General features: G+C 55.5%; 1 protein-coding gene across 4 annotated transcripts in view; it reads left to right on the top strand.

The window, feature by feature from the left end:
- The first annotated feature begins 4,853 nt into the window (after positions 1-4,853).
- Positions 4,854-15,620, top strand: part of PDZD2 (PDZ domain containing 2) — a 411,092-nt gene continuing 400,325 nt past the window's right edge. For 2 of the 4 annotated variants that reach the window (XM_055146291.1, XM_055146455.1), the window contains exon 1: positions 4,854-5,010. The gene's annotated coding sequence lies outside the window, so the exon portion shown is untranslated. The remainder of the gene's footprint in view (positions 5,011-15,620) is intronic. The other 2 variants (XM_055146226.1, XM_055146408.1) reach the window with 1 other exon arrangement.

The following is a 15,620-nucleotide window of genomic DNA, read 5'->3' on the forward strand; positions in this document are numbered from 1 at the left end:
CCTCTGAGCAGCGCCAGTGTAGACCAAAAATCAAAATCAGGGGCTGGAGTAATAGCGCAGCAGGTAGGGCATTTGCCTTGCACGCGGCCAACCAGGGTTCGATTCCCAGCATCCCATATGGTCCCCTGAGCACCACCAGGAATCATTTCTGAGTGCATGAGCTAGGAGTAACCCCTGTGCATCGCCAGGTGTGACTCCCCCAAAAAAAGCAAAAAATAAATAAATAAATAAAATCAGTTCTCAGCAGTGGGATGGAGTGGGGGTCGGGCATCACTGTCTGTGGAGTATCTCCTGTCTGAGTGAGTGTCTTCTGGGTATGTCTGTTTGTCCATTTCTTCCCACACTCCCAAACGTGAGTGCTAAGTATTGGCATGGCCAAATGGGCACAGCCATCATGTGCTCATGTGCCCTGGGACAGACTGAGACCAAGGATTAGACCAACCGTGAGTGACCCTGCGCTACAGTAAGCAGGGCTGCAAATGAATGAATATAAATGATTGTTTTATAGTAGAAGTATGGAAGGGGTCTTAATTTTTTAATTTGGGGGGCTTGGAGGGCCATACCTTGTGATGCCCTGGGGCTGTTCATGGCTCTGTGTTCAGGAGTGATCCCTACCAGTGCTCCGTGGACCATTTGTGGTGCCAGAGATCTAACCAGAGTCGGTTGCATGCAAGGAGAGTGCTTTCCTGTACTCTCCAGCCCTTGGGGTCTTAGTTTAGAAGTTTGGTGACGTATTGCTAAACTCTGCCATGGGAACTTGACTTTTGTTTATATCAATTAGCCCACGGAAAAGTTGGTTTTATAATCCATCATTTCGCTTTACAGTGCAAAAGCTGTTGATGTTTTTAAGGGAGGACTCACTGTATCATATAGCACAGAACAATTTTTTATTATTATTTCTCGGTTCATTATTTTCATCTTTCCCAGTCTCTTAGATTTTCTGAATCTTTTCTCCTGCTCCATATTGCATTTTATTCTGAGCGGGACATTAAAATGGCGACTTGGACAGAAGTACTAATCTGCGACTAAATATTTAACAAGGGCGCAGAAATAATTTACATTTTGATCTCAAGCGCTGGAAAATAAATGCCCTCAGCTGTGAGCTGTCCAAATGGGCAAGACTGGCAAGGGCAAAACAAAATTTCCATGCATTTGATTGACCCCTGGAGAGGTGACCTATTATTAGCAAGCAAAAACTTGCCGAAACTATCTGGAAAATACTGAATGGAAAGTGTCTGAAACTAGAAGTGTTTCAAGCTGTCAGCAAGATATGTCCAAAGGAGACAGATTATAAACTATGACAGGAGCTGGAGAGATAGTACAGGGAACGGCTAGGGCGTTTGCCTGGCACATGGCAGACCTGAATTCTGTCCCCAGCACCCCATATTGTCCCTGAGCACTGCCTGGAGTGATTCCTGAGTGCAGAACAAAAACTAAGCCTTGAGTCATGCCAGTGGTTGCCCCAAAACAACAACTAACCACCCCCCAACAAAACTCAAACCTTTACAAACATATAATACACACGACTGTCACATACAATATCATATATGCTTATACATTCATTATAAGTTTACGGTTATTTACTTTGTTTCTTTTATGACCAAAAACAGCGAGTCCCTTACCTTACCAAGTCCTGACTCTCTGCCCTACAGCACTGTCGCACTATAGCACTGTCGTCCCGTTGTTCATCGATTTGCTCTAGCGGGCACCAGTACCGCCTCCATTGTGAGACTTGCTGTCACTGTTTTTGGCATATCAATTACGCCACAGGGAGCCTGCCAGGTTCTGCCGTGCGGGGCGGGATACTCTCGGTAGCTTGCCAGGCTCTCCGAGAGGGGCGGAGGACTCGAACCCAGGTCGTACACATGCAAGGCAAACTCCCTACCCACTGTGCTATCGCTCCAGCCCTAAGTTTACAAATATTTGTTAAATGGCTTTGGGTCAGACAGTCAATAAACACTGATTTGGGAGCCTAAAGAATAAGACCTATTTCCTCTGACCTCTGGGCACTTACAACCTGTGTGCAGGATTTCTACAACTTACCATCTAACAAGAATTGTGGTAGCCACTTGCAGAAAGTGCTGAAGCTGCAGTGATTTGCAGGGAGAGAAGACCCCTCGGGGGGTGCCAGCTTTCAGAGAAGGCTTCCCAGAAGAAGGGACATTGAACTCTTGGGGAATTCAGCAGACCTAGAAAGGTAAGTATGGCATTCTGGGCAAGGAAGCAACTTCTTCCAGGTTGGAGTGCCTGGCCAATAGGAGGAGGTTGGGAATTAATTGAATAAGAAAAAATAGTGCTGGGGTCCGAGCAATAGTACAACGCGGAGGTGGGTGGGGGGCCAGCAAGCACATGACTAACCCAGGTTCAACCCCTGGCATTCCTTATGGTCCCCTGAACACTGTCAGGAGTGATTCCTGAGTGCCCAGCCAGGAGTAACCCCTGAGCATCACCAGGTGTGACCCAAAAACAAAACAAAATGAAAGGCAAGAAAGCAGGAAGGCAGGTGGAAGGAAGGAAGGAAGGAAGGAAGGAAGGAAGGAAGGAAGGAAGGAAGGAAGGAAGGAAGGAAGGAAGGAAGGAAGGAACTTCGGAAGGGAGGGAGGGAGGGAGGGAGGGAGGGAGGGAGGGAGAGAGGGAGGGAGGGAAGCAGAGAATGAGAGACAGGGAAGGAAGGAAGGAAGGAAGGAAGGAAGGAAGGAAGGAAGGAAGGAAGGAAGGAAGGAAGGAAGGGAGGGAGGGAGGGAGGGAGGGAGGGAGGGAGGGAGGAGGGAGGGAAGGAGAAGAAAGGCGCTTGGGGTATGAGGAGAATACCCGGCCACTCTGTGTCTCATGGGACTGAGCTCAGCGGAGGACAGTGCGAGGCCTGCCGGGGAGAAAATAGCAGTCCTGCTAGCTTCTGGAGGGATGTTTGCGGCGTCCCAATCATACCTTTCTAGGTAATAACTGTCATTTCACCCAGCGCCTCTGACTGCTGTGCTGAGTTGTTCTGTTCCTGCCAGTGCACACAGCCCTCCCGCCTGGCTACTCCCTTGGCAGAGAGGAAGGAAGAGTTGGGTGCCTGAGGTCACACAGCTTGTGACCCCTGCAGCTTTGACTGTGGAGGTCTCAGTGGCTGGGTACTGAGAAAGCGGACAATAGGTGAATCCCCAGTACAGTCCCACCCAGCCCCAAATACCACCTTGAGGTATTTGGAGACCACCATGATCTGAGACTGTGAGTGGGATTTCTCTCCTGGTCTCTGGGGGCTGCACACATGACTTATTCTTTTTTGAAATTCTTGTTTGGGGCCACACCCCACGATTCTCAGGAATTGCTCCTGGCTCTGCAGACAGGTATCAGTCTGGCCTGCTCTGGGGGCCACATGGGATGCTGGGGATCGATCCCAGGTTGGCTGCGTGCTTGGCAAGTGCCCTACCTGCTGTACTAGCGTGCTGACCCCGCAGAGATTAGTCCACACAGCTTACTGCCTCGCCAGCTGCACCGGGCCCCTGGCCCACCCCAGCCCCCGACAGCAAAGATTTCCAATTACTGCTCTGCAGAAAATGTCAGAAGCATTATTCAGCTGTTCATTATTCCAGGTTTGGTAATTTTTTCATATGTTTTTACTCTTATCTACTAGCACTTGAAAAAGACCATCTTTTCCCTCTTAGGCGAGCTTAATTTGCAAAGCTGAGCTGTCTCTCTATTATATTCTTATCACCACTCCTGTGGTGGGCAAAAATGACAAGGATGACCAAAAAAAAAAAAAAAGACTGTCACTGTCACTGTCATCCCGTTGCTCATCGATTTGCTCGAGCGGGCACCAATAACGTCGCCATTGTGAAATTTGTCTGTTACTGTTTTGTGCGCAAGGATGACTAAAAAAGAATACGATTAAAAAAAAAAAAATTGGAAGACCTTGCTGGATGTCCTGGGGAAGGAAGGCCCAGGTCCCAGGCTGCAGGCAGCGTCATGAGTGACCTGGTCATCATTCTTCTTGTTCCCTCAGCAGGGGCTTTGGGCTAATAACTCCCAGGGCCAAAAGCCCCTTGACCGGGCCTCAGGACTGCAATACACACACGAGGGTGCTTTACTAGGTGTGTGGAGATCCCTCGGAAACTCTCATATGGGTGCTTAACTTTGGTATTCCCCAAACAGAAGACCATGGGTATCCTGGGGTGGGAGAAAGCCCTCCCTCCCCGGCCTCCCCCCGCCCGCCCCCGCCGACCCCCTTCCTCCTGGTCTCTCTGTTCCCTTCTCTTCCTAGACAATTGCCATTCCACACCCCCCCCCCCACACACACACACACATCGCCCCCATTCTCGGTGCAGGGCTACGCAGAGGTGACTTCAAATCCCCTAGCTCGCTCTCTTCCACCTAGGTGGCGCCCCAAGCCCCGCCATCTGGAAATCTGGAAATTCAGAGCCGCCACCTACATGCGGCTTCGCCTCCCAGGACCCGCGAGGTTTCCGAGCCAGCGCGCGGGGGACGCCCGGTTCCCCCCAGGGACGCCCCGCGGGCGGCGTGCCAGGCTCGGGGTGCGTGTGTGCGTGTGTGCGCGCGCGCGCGTGTGTGCCTGTGTGTGTGTGTGTGCGCGCGCGCGTGTGTGTGTGTGCCTCTGTGTGTGTGTGTGTGTGTGTGTGTGTGTGTGTGTGTGTGTGTGTGTGTGTGTGTGTGTGTGTGTGTGTGTATATCTGTGTTGGGGGGATCCCCGCCCACCCTGTCATTCCCGCGGGGGAATCCCCGCCCCCCGCGCCTGTCACTCCGGAGGGGAGCCCCGCCCCCCGAGTGCAGCCGGCGGGAACCCCCCGCCCATCTGGAGGCTCGCCCGAGCCCCAGCGCCGCGCGGCTGCCAGGCAGAGCCGGGAGCGGCCAAGTCCCCGCGCCCGTGCGGGCCGCGCCGGGCACACGGGCAGGCGGCGGGCCCCGGGGCGGGCCGTGCTGCGGGGTCGAGCCCGGGACCCGCCGGGCGGCGCCGGCGTCCGGCCGCGCGGAGCAGCGGGACCGTCGGCCGATCCCCGCGCAGGTGAGGTGAGCGTGGGGGCGGCGGCGGCGGGCGGGACGCGGGGGTCCCCCCCTCCCCGGGGTGCGCAGCGCGCGGCACCCGCGGGACCGCTTGCGCCCGGCAAAGTTTCCCGACCCATCTCGAGCCCAGACCCCGTGGGGCGGGACGGCGCCGAGCCCGGGTCCCCGGGGTGGGCTGGGGGGCGCCGCGCTCTCCCCTGCGCGCCCCCGGCCCGGACCCGGCGGGATCCCCCGCGGCGCTCTGCGGCTGCCCGTCACGGCCCCGAGCCCGGGCCGCCGGCGGGAGGGGCTCAGGTGCTCGGGCCCTGCCTGGGGTCCCTCCCCGCCAGCTCCCGCCCGACCCCGGGAAGAGATGCGCCCGGCGAGGGAGCGCGCCCGGGGCAAGGGCATCTCCGCGCCGGGATTGGCGTCCCGCCCCGAAGACGGGAGACGTGCCCCTGGGGACATCCTGCTCACTCCCTCCCAAGTCGCACTGACCACCCGCCTGTCCCCCCTCCTACGCCCCGCGCGCCCCGCAGCCCCGGTCCGCGCAGACACTGCGATAAGGGGACGAGGTCTGGCACCGGCGGGGCGCAGACTGGAATGGCAGGCACGAGGGCATTCCAGAGCGCCCGGGCTGCGCCCGCCCTGGGCTGCAGGGCTGTGGGGGCTGGCGGGGGGTCACCCCGGCCCATCTTGAAGAGGCTGCCCACGAGGGTCCCTGGGCGCGCTGCTGCGTTAAGTGAGGGTCTGGAGCGCCCGCACTGCTGCCTTGCTCCCACCCCCATCTCCACCCCCCAACTCCGCCGGCTCTGAACTGAGCCCCCTCCCCCTCCCCCGGGCCCCGCGGTTTTCTCTGGGACCAGCTTTCCCGGGCTGTGTCTTCTGGGCGGGGGTCAGTGGGTGCAGGTGAGCGTGGGGCGGGCAAGGCGAGAAGAGGCTGTCTCACACCCGGGGCTGGAGGTGGTGGTTCTGGCCCAGCCATTCCCTTTTCCATTAGCCCGCGCCAAGAGCTGCGGCTCCGCTAATCACCACCCAGTGGTGTGTGTCTCTGTGGGTGGGGCCCGACGGGCAGATGGAGGGCCCGGGTGATTGGCAGGTCCTGGGAGGGGGCGAATCAGAAACTTGTGAAGTAGAGAAACGGACTTCCCCGGGACAGAGTTAATATGCGCCTGGAAAGACACTGACGTAACATGAAATCTGTCATTGAAGTGGATTTCACAGACAGTGAAGGCAGCTTGCGATGGAAGGAAACGCTTGAAACGTCCTGATTCACCCCAAGCCTTTGATTTTGGGTGTATACCTGTGGTGTGCAGTGCGCAGGGCTGGGGAAGAGCAGAGGTGAATGGAACGGGGTTGCTCCGCGCTGTGGGAGTCTCCGCCTGTCAGGAGCCGTGATCTGTGCGTCTCCAGGGCTCTGATGAAAACCCTCTGCCTCCTGGATAAAGGAATGAAGAGGTGATCAAATGAATCCAGTGTTCCAAAAAGGAAACTGGGGTGTATGGAGGAGAAGAAACCCACATTCTGGGGGTGGTAGAGGGGATTGCTCTGTGGTGTGCAGGGCTTACTCTTGGTTCTGTGTTCAGGACTTGCTCCTGGTAGACTCGGGGATCATATGTGGCATCAGGGATCAAACCCAGGTTGGTCACCTGCAGCAAGCACCCTCCCTACTGTACTCTCAGACCCCTGCAGGAGCTTACATTTGACCTAGAAGATCTGCAGGGTTTGCAGAGGTGAATCTTCATAAAAATAGGAGGGTCCGCTCACCAGGAGGTGAGGGGTGCTTTGTGTCTGCCCAAGGGCATGCAGGAAGAAGAGGATGAGCTGGACGTGGGGGGAGCTTGTTCTGCAGTTGAAAGGGGCATTTGGGGGACTTTTCAGTGTGATTAACTCAGTGATCAGGGCCTGGGTGCATCTTAGCTCTTTCGGAGGAAGGCTTGGGATTGGTTGGGAGGGAAGGGAGGCGAGGGGCTGGGAGCTGTGGGGGCTGGGAAGTCCTAGAGGCTGAACCAAGGGGACAGCAGGCCAGGAAGTCCCCTTGGCCTTGGCCTTGAGGGTTGTGCACGGCTTGAACTTGGAGTGAAGAAACAAAGGTCACCTGCCTTTTAGGAGCATAAACACGGCGTGGCACAAGAGAGTTTTAACGTCTAGCACACCAGAGCCCAGGGAAATCCATGCTCCCAGTCTCTCACTCCGCCCACCTCTAATCAGCCACCAAGTCTTACTGATTCCCTGTCCTTGTAAAACCTCCCAGGGACTCCAGGGACCCGTGGGGGGGGGGTGGGTAGAGCCCGAATCCTCTGTGCCTCTTCAGATGCCTTTTCCGCTGCATCTTTTGATAGAAACACACACTGTAGGCTTCTACAGGCTGTTTTGTCTGGGGTGGTGGTTGGAGGGCCGAACTCCTAGAATATGTTTTTCTCCCCAGCCCTGTTGAGCTTCTTTTGGAGGGGTGAGTGGTGGTGGAGGAGGGGGGAGGGGAGCGGCATTGGGGCGAACCCATAGATGCTTAGGGCCCATTCCTGGCTCTGTGGCCAAGAGTGACCCCTGGTGGTGCTCTGAGGTACCATATGTGGTGCTGGGGATTTAAATCAGGGTGTCTTGGCAGTAGCAAAACAAGTACTTTTACCTTTTGCACTATCTCTCTGACCTCTGAACTTCTTGTTTGTTGCTGTTTTGGGGACCACACCCGGCAGTGCTCAGGGCTTACTCCTATCTCTGCACCCAGGGATCACTGCTGGCAGTGATGGGGGACTGTGTGGAATGCTGGAGACCACACCTGGCTCAGGGCGTGCAAGGCAAGCGCCTGAACTCTGCCCCGTCTCTGGCTCTGATCTCCAAGGGTCCCCTTAGTGCCAAGAAAGATGTCAGGAGGACAAGTCCCGAAGGAAGATGAACAGACAGGAAGACGCAGGGATCTCTGGGAAGGGCCAGCATCCCAGGACCAAGGAAGGCACCTACAAACAAACAAGCAAGGACTCCAGCCGGAGTGCCAGGGAAGTCAAAAGCGATTGCTGTAGCAGTGACGATAGTGTCCCCGCGGGGAGAGAGGCTGGATCTAAGGGGAGCTGGAGGGATGGCACCAAGGGCTGGGCGCATCTTTGCACATGAGAAGCCCAGGTTTATTTCCTGGCACTGCCTGGCCCCCCAAGCACGGCTTGGGTGTGCCCCCACCTTTACAAAAGCAAAACAATTCACAGCCCGAGAGTATTTTAAGGAGGTGGCAACATCGCAGAAAGGCTTATACAGGAAAGCCTCCCAGTCTTCCCCCTCACAGGCGTGTTGAGTGCTAATGAGAAGTGAGGGAACGTGATAAGGAGAGCTTGGAGGAGGGAAGGAAATGGCAGGCTTGGCCTCCCTTGAAGGTGGAGGGAGGCAGAGGAGATGTGACGCCCTTTGGGGGAGTGCACCATGCAACCAGAGCTGGGGGGGGTGCTGCTGATAGCGGGCAGGGTGTAAGTGGGTGGGTGAAGGGGCAAGGGGGCACAGGTGACGCTTTGCTGCAGCCTGGGAAGGCAGAGCTGCTTCTGGGCACCGAGAGAGGCAGCCTCGAGGGAAAGGAAAGATTTCTTCGAGGCTGCGTGGGGCTGGAGAGATAGTACAGGAGTTAAGGCATTTGCCTTGCACGTGGCCGATCCCGGTTTTGTTCCCAGCCCCATGTATGCCTTAAATAAATCAGCCATCCAATCAACCAACCAACTGGAGACGGGCTTGATCATGTGACGGATTAGAGCCTAAGTTTACAGTTGTCGTTTCCTCGGCCCGTTCTTGGGAGGAAGACAAGGTCCATTGTCCACTCAGAAAGCCCTGGTGCATGTGTCTGGTACAGAGGGAGTTCTTCTGATCATGTGTCGGAAACGAGTTAGCCTCTGGCAGCTCAGTTCAGTGCATCCGCAGGATTGTCTTCATGGACTCGACTGAAGCACCTTTGCTTGAAGCTTTGGGTGGAAATCTCTGGGCTGCTCTTCCTGTTTCCCCTTGGAGGGGTCTTTCCAGGAGTCCACAGCCTTCACTGCTGCCTGGTTTTGGTGGGTACTTGTGTATTTCATGACTCTCTTTTCCGCCAAGGGCAAATTGTTGTGCTTCTGTTTTTTTTTTTTTCTTCCTTTTTTTTGGTCACACCTGGCAATGCACAGGGGTTACTCCTGGCTCTGCACTCAGGAATTGCTCCTGGCGGTGCTCAGGGCACCATATGGGATGCTGGGAATCGAACCGGGTCGGCCGCGTGCAAGGCAAATGCCCTACCCGCTGTGCTATAGCTCCAGCCCCAAATTGCTGTTCTCCTGGGTGGTCTCGCCTCTCCTCTGCGGTTTGGAAGGGGCCATGTGTCTACTGGTGGCAGCCTGGCTCATTCCTGCTGGCGGGGAAGGTGGGACTCAGAGAAACAGAGACTCGCCTCCTCCTGTGCATCTGGAACCACTGTCCACAGCTGCCCGCGATGGAGAACTCTTCCAGTTCACTGTCCGATATACAGGGGGCTGAGGGAGAGGGAGCAAACTCTGCTCCCCTGGCTTTTATTAAAAGATCTATGATTGTTCTTTGGAAGAGGAGCTGAATAGTGACTTGTCACTCATGAAGAGGGGAGCGGGGAGGTGGCTCACCACTCACTGGATGTGACAGCTGAGGTGCTACTGGTGGCAATCATGCTGACTTGGTTTTTAATTTTTTGGTTTCTGGGCCACTCCTGGAGGTGCTGAGGACTTAGTCCTAGCTCTGCCCTGAGGAGTCACACCTGATGGGGCTGGGGGGACCATATGGAGAGCCCAGGATAGTATAGTAGGCAGGGCGCTTGCCTACTGTACTCTCTCTGGCCCGCAGATTTAGTTTTTTCAGAAATAAAATATATAAAAGTTTGGGGCCAAATAAATAGTACAGTGGGCAGGGCGCTTGCCTTGCAGGTAGCAGACCTGGGTTCTATCCCCCATACCCTGTATCCCAAGCCCGACAGGAGTGATCCCCAAGCACAGACTCAGGACTGAACCCTGAACACCTCCAGGGGTGCCCCCCCCCATCAAACTTGTATAGATATTTACAAATTATTTTTCTTTACTTCCCACCGAAATGGTGTATGTCTAGATTGACGCATCCTGTAGACCCAGGCATCTGGCCTGGGAGCGGGCGCTGAGGACTGTGAAGACCCCGAGCGCCTGCTGTCCACTCCCCACACCACGTAGTGCTTCCCTGGGCCCCCCTCCCCCAGCCCACCCCTCCCCCCACCCCCAGCAGACCTAGCCAGGCCACCGCCAGCACAGATCTCTGCGGCAGCCCCAGAGCTGGGCCCTTCTAGGGAGGCTTCCATCCGAAAAAGTGATTCCATAAAATTAATTAAAATGAGGGGTTCTTGAGGTCTTTTTATGGCACTTGAAAAAGTTTAAGTTCTCTGTGGTGGCCTGTGGCTCAGTGCTGCAGCTCGTGTCCTGCTGTAAAGCCTTGGTTTGATCCCTGCCACCCCCGCCCATGACCACCGCAATAGATCTTAAATTTTCTCTTTTTTCTTTTTTTTTGGAGGGGAGAGGGGGTCACACCCAGTTATGCTGGGTTATTTCTGGCTCTAAAGAATCATTCCTGGTGGTGCTCGGAGAATTAAATGGGATGCCAGGGATTGAACCCCAGTTGGTCACGTGCAAGGCAAGTGCCCTACCCATTGTACTACCCTACCCATTCCAGTCCAACTCTTCTTCTTCTTCTTCTTTTTTTTTTTTAAACATGGCAGGACACGAGCTGGAGCACTGAGCCACAGGCCGGCACAGAGAACTTAAATTTTTTCAAATGCCTTAAAAAGACCTGAAGAGCCCCTCATTTTAATTCATTTTATGGAATCACTTCTTTTGAATGGGAGGGGGACTCCCCAGCAGTGCTCAGGAAGCCCAGGGCCCCTCCCAGCGGTTCCTGGCCCACCAGACTGGGGGTTCAATTAAAGCGCCCCATGGATGTGGTGCTACTTGGGTTTAGGGTACCAGGGATGAATTACCACCCCGGTAATACTGGAGACCAGTCTCAGGACTGTAATGCTCGGGGACCATGTGGCACTAGAGATGGAACTGGGGTCAACTCCTGCCAGGCCTGCGCCTTAACCTCCATACTCTGCACCTCCAGATTTCAAAGTACTTTGTTTTGTTTTTGGGGTCACACCTGGCGATGCTTAGGGGTCACTCCGGGCTCTGCACTCAGGAATTATTCCTGGCAGTGATCAGGGGACAATAGGTGGTGCCGGGGATCAAACCTGGATCGGCTGCATGCAGGGCCAACACCCTCCCCGCTGTATTATCGCTCCAGCCCAGATTTCAAATTCTCGGTCTCCTACTATCCATATCGGAGGAAAGGCACCAAGCGGAACCGGGGAAAGAACCCATTTGCCGTGGGTTGTGCGGTTCTGGGCGGAGGCTCGGGTCTCAGATCCGTGCTGGGCCGCCTGTGATCTCAGGCGCTCCACACTTCGGTTTACAGATGTGTTCAAGAAAACACTAGGAGCATTTACGCTCTGAAAACTCCGTCGCTGAAGAGGCCCTTTGTGGCGGGAGCCGAGAGGCGGCTTGTGAAGGCACCAAGCGTGCGGAGAAGACACGTTTGTTTTTCAGGTCACTCCAGATCCTGGGAGGAGGCTGCTGCCCTGCCCGTGGCCTCTTGTCCCGAGGTCTCTTCAGGGGACCACCCCCCCTCTTCAAAGCCGGAGCGCCTGGCTCCTGGGCGTGCCCCTCCTCCATCGAGCTCCACTGCGTTATTAGCTTGCAGGAAAAGCGAACGGCAAGAGAGAACTCTCGGTAGAAGCCGTCTAATGAGACTGGGGAGCACTGCGCATCTGACGGGGGAAGTTATTCTCGGATTATTGGCTGGCTGCAGAGTGTTTCTGTAGCTCATCAAGCTCTCTCGGAGACAATGAGAGGTTCTGGAGGAGCCTGCTGGAGGGGTGGGTGGGGGGGTGGCGGGGACACTGGCTGCTCGGCAGAGTGGCATTTCACGCACACCCTTGTCACCGGCTTTGGATGAAACGTTAGCCAGGAGAGGGGCGGGTTGGGTGGTCGGAAGGAGCCTGAAAGGCCCAACCCTTCCATGAGAACTGGAAAAGAAAGGAAAAATCCCCATCCCAGGGGTTTTCTCAGAAGAGCGCATGGCTAGGGGCTGAAGCCAGTGCAGTTTACTCCAGACAGCGTCTCTGGGGTTCACCGGCCCCGTGGAGGTGCCCTCAGCCTCCAAGTACCCTTTACACAATGTTTTTGTTTTGTTTTAAATTTCGCGCCACACCCAGCGATGCTCAGAGGTAACTCCTGGCTCTGCACTCAGGAATCACTCCCGGCAGTCTCGGGGGACCGTACGGGATGCCAGGAATAGAACCCAGGTCGGCCGGGTGAAAGGCAAACACCCTACCCGAGGTCCTGTTGCTCTGGCCCGGTGCCCATAACAAGCGTTTTTTGTTTGTTTGTTTGTTTTTGTTTTATTTTCTTTTTGGGTCACACCCAGAGATGCACAGGGGTTACTCCTAGCTCTGCACTCAGGAATTACCCCAGACAGTGCTCAGGGGACCATATGGGATGCTGGGAATTGAACCCAGGTTGGCCGCGTGCAAGGCAAATGCCCTACCTGCTGTGCTATCACTCCAGCCCGTTTTTTTTTTTTTTTCAAAGCAGGAGTGGAGATGGGTTTGAGCTGTCCACCTGCTCTCCTTTTATTGCAGGGGCCAGGGTGTTGGTGGTCAGAGAGATCTGAGGCTCTCACCCAGAGAGGTGCCATCGCCCCCGCCCCTCCTGTCCTTTCTCTCAACACCCGACACCTCCGGCACTTGACTTCGCACCAGCTCCTGGGGAGAGCCGCGCTCTCACCCACCCTGCCGCCTCCTGCCCCCGCCGAGTGATCCTCCTGCTTGGCTAAAAATAAAGCTGGTCAGGCTGCAGCCGAGTGCTGTGGGCCCAGGGCAGCGCTAAAGAGAGGGGGGAGACGGGAGCACGAGGAGGGCCTAGAAGAGAGGGGGCGTCTGGGAGCTATGCCGCCCCTTCCCGGGGGCCCTTGCTGGGGACTGGCCTGATGCGGTCTTGGGGTGCCTGGGGAAGATGGGCTGAACACTGGCTCCTCTGTGCCTGTCACTGAAGGGGTGGGCTTCGCCGATGCCTACCTAGCAGGACCCTGCCCGTCCTGTCCACGAGCTGGGCTGCCGCTGCCGTGCCTGTGTGGTCCAAGCGTAAGAGGCGAGTGAGCAGGGGTCAGACTGGCCACATTCTCAGGCCTGGGGATTACCTTTGAGCACCCAGTCATGACCCTCAGCCTTCTTTTCGGGGTGGGGAGGGGGGCCACACCCAGCAGTGTTGGGGATTTCTTCTGGTGGGCTCAGGGACCCTATGGGGTGCTGGGGATCGAACCCAGGCCAACCGCATGCAAGGCAAGTGCCTGACCCACTGAGCCCCCCCTACTGTTGCTCTGATCCCTTGCCCTCCCATCCTTCAAAGCAGGAGCATCATGTCTTTTGGTGGAAGGGGGCATAGAGGGACCACAGGGGGCAGTGCTTAGGGGCTCTTCCTGGCTCTGTGCTCAGGAGTGATCCCTGGCAGTGCTCAGGGAGCCTATGTGTTGTGTGCAGGGCAAGGGCCTTACCGGTCCTGCTCTGTCTCTGCCCACGTATTCCTGACACTTCTGATACCTGCACACTGGCTATCTTATGTAACCAGAGTTATTTCAAGGGCTTGAATGCTTGTTTGTTTATTTGTTTGTTTTGAGTGGGGGAGCATACCTGGAGATGCTCAGGGGTCACACCTGGCTCTGCACTCATCACTCCTGGTGGTGCTCCGGGGACCGTATGGGAGGCCAGGGATCGAACCTGGGTCGGCCACGTGCAAGGTCAACACCCTACCCACTGGACTATCCTATAGCCCGAAGAATATTAGTTTTTGTTTGGGGGCTACACCCAGTGGTCCTCAGGGCGTACTCCTGGCTGTGCACTCAGGGATCACTCCTGGCGAGGCTCATGGTGGTGCTGGGGGTTGCAAGACCACAATGCCCTATGCTCTGTACTATTGCTCTGGCCCCATCAAATGTTTGAATGTTTCGGGGACTGGAGCAATAGCACAGCGGGTAGGGCGTTTGCCTTGCACGCGGCCGACCTGGGTTCAATTCCCAGCATCCCATATGGTCCCCCAGCACCGCCAGGAGTAATTCCTGAGTACATGAGCGAGCCAGGAGTAACCCCTGTGTATCTCCGGGTGTGACCCAAAAAGCAAAAAAAAAAAAAAAAAAGTTTGAATGTTTCTTTTGTCTGCCTCTAAGATGAGGAGGTGGCCAAGTTTAATAAAGCCAGATGTCCATAAACTCTCCATTTTCTGTGTTGGCCAATGGACCCTTTCAGGCATCAGCTTTTAGCTGGGTCTCAGGCGGATTTTCCCTTCCCCTTTTTCTGGCACGGCGTTTTATAGAGAGTTGGGTAAAGCTGGATTTGACTCAATTGGTCTCTTGGTGAAGAAATTAAGTTCCAAGGCTAAAGTAGCCATGCAAATATTATTACAAAACCACGCAGCATACCAGATTGGCATCGCTTTTGCTTTCCTCCGTCGTTCCCGCTGCCCACTGCCCACTCCTGCCCCACCCCGGTCACTGCAATTCCCAGCATCATTAGGCGGAAGGAAGAGACAGCTGTCCCCGGAAAATGTGCTCCGGGGGTCCTGGTCGGCTTGGATTCTCATGCAAGAGCCAGCGCGAGGAGCGGAAGGTGCTGGAGAGAATCGCATTAGCCCTCTTTGGACCCGCTGCTGGATTTCAGAAGCTTGAGCAGATGCGAAGCTCATTGGTTTCTTCACGGAGACCCAGGGGGACAGTGCATTTTTGGCTCCAGGGAGACACAGATGGCACTTGCGCCTCCTGCCCGCCTCCTGGCCTCTTACCTGCCCAGATTCTGGGCACCATGTATCTGGAGGGTCCGCAGAGCATCTGCCCTTTCTCTCATCCTCTTTAGCAGCCTGCCGTAGGGAAAGAGGAACATTGTTTTCTGGTTGGCAGGTGCTGTGCTAGACTCCTGTGATTCGCCTAATTCGTGAGATGTAGCTCTTGTCTCCAATCCCGAGGGTTGCTCTAAGAAATTACCGCAAGCTGGGTGGCCGCAAACCCCAGAAACATCTTCTCTCGGAGTTTAGAAGGGCCAGGGACTGAAGTCACGGTGTTGGCAGGAGACTCCTGGGAAAACCCTTCCTTGCTCCGTCTGGCTTCCCGGGCATTCATTGACAGGGTGGAGCTTTCTCCCCAGTTCCTGTAGAGGCACAGCCTGTGTGTCCATGTCTGCATGACTTCCATTTTGTGTGCATCTCTCTCTGTCTGTCTCTGTCTCTGTCTGTCTGTCTCTGTCTGTCTGTCTGTCTGTCTCTCGTGTCTTTTCCTTTTTTGTGGTTAAGAGGAGTCATACCAATGGTGCTCAGATGCTGTTCCTGGCTCTGTGCTCAGAAGTGACCCCCGACGGTGCTCAGAGGGCCACAGGTGGTGCTGGGGATTTGCACTGGGGCTGGCTACATGCAAGACAAGCACCTTGAGCCCTGTACTATCTCTCTGGTCCCAGCGTGTCTCTTATAAGCTCTCTTACTATTGGATTCACCCTGGATCAACCATCTCAGCATCTTCAGTTTCCTAACAAGAGCAAAGCCTTTTGCCAAATAAGGTCACATCAC

The sequence above is a fragment of the Sorex araneus genome, chromosome 1 (assembly GCF_027595985.1).
Source record: "Sorex araneus isolate mSorAra2 chromosome 1, mSorAra2.pri, whole genome shotgun sequence".
NCBI classification, from domain to species: Eukaryota; Metazoa; Chordata; class Mammalia; order Eulipotyphla; family Soricidae; genus Sorex; species Sorex araneus.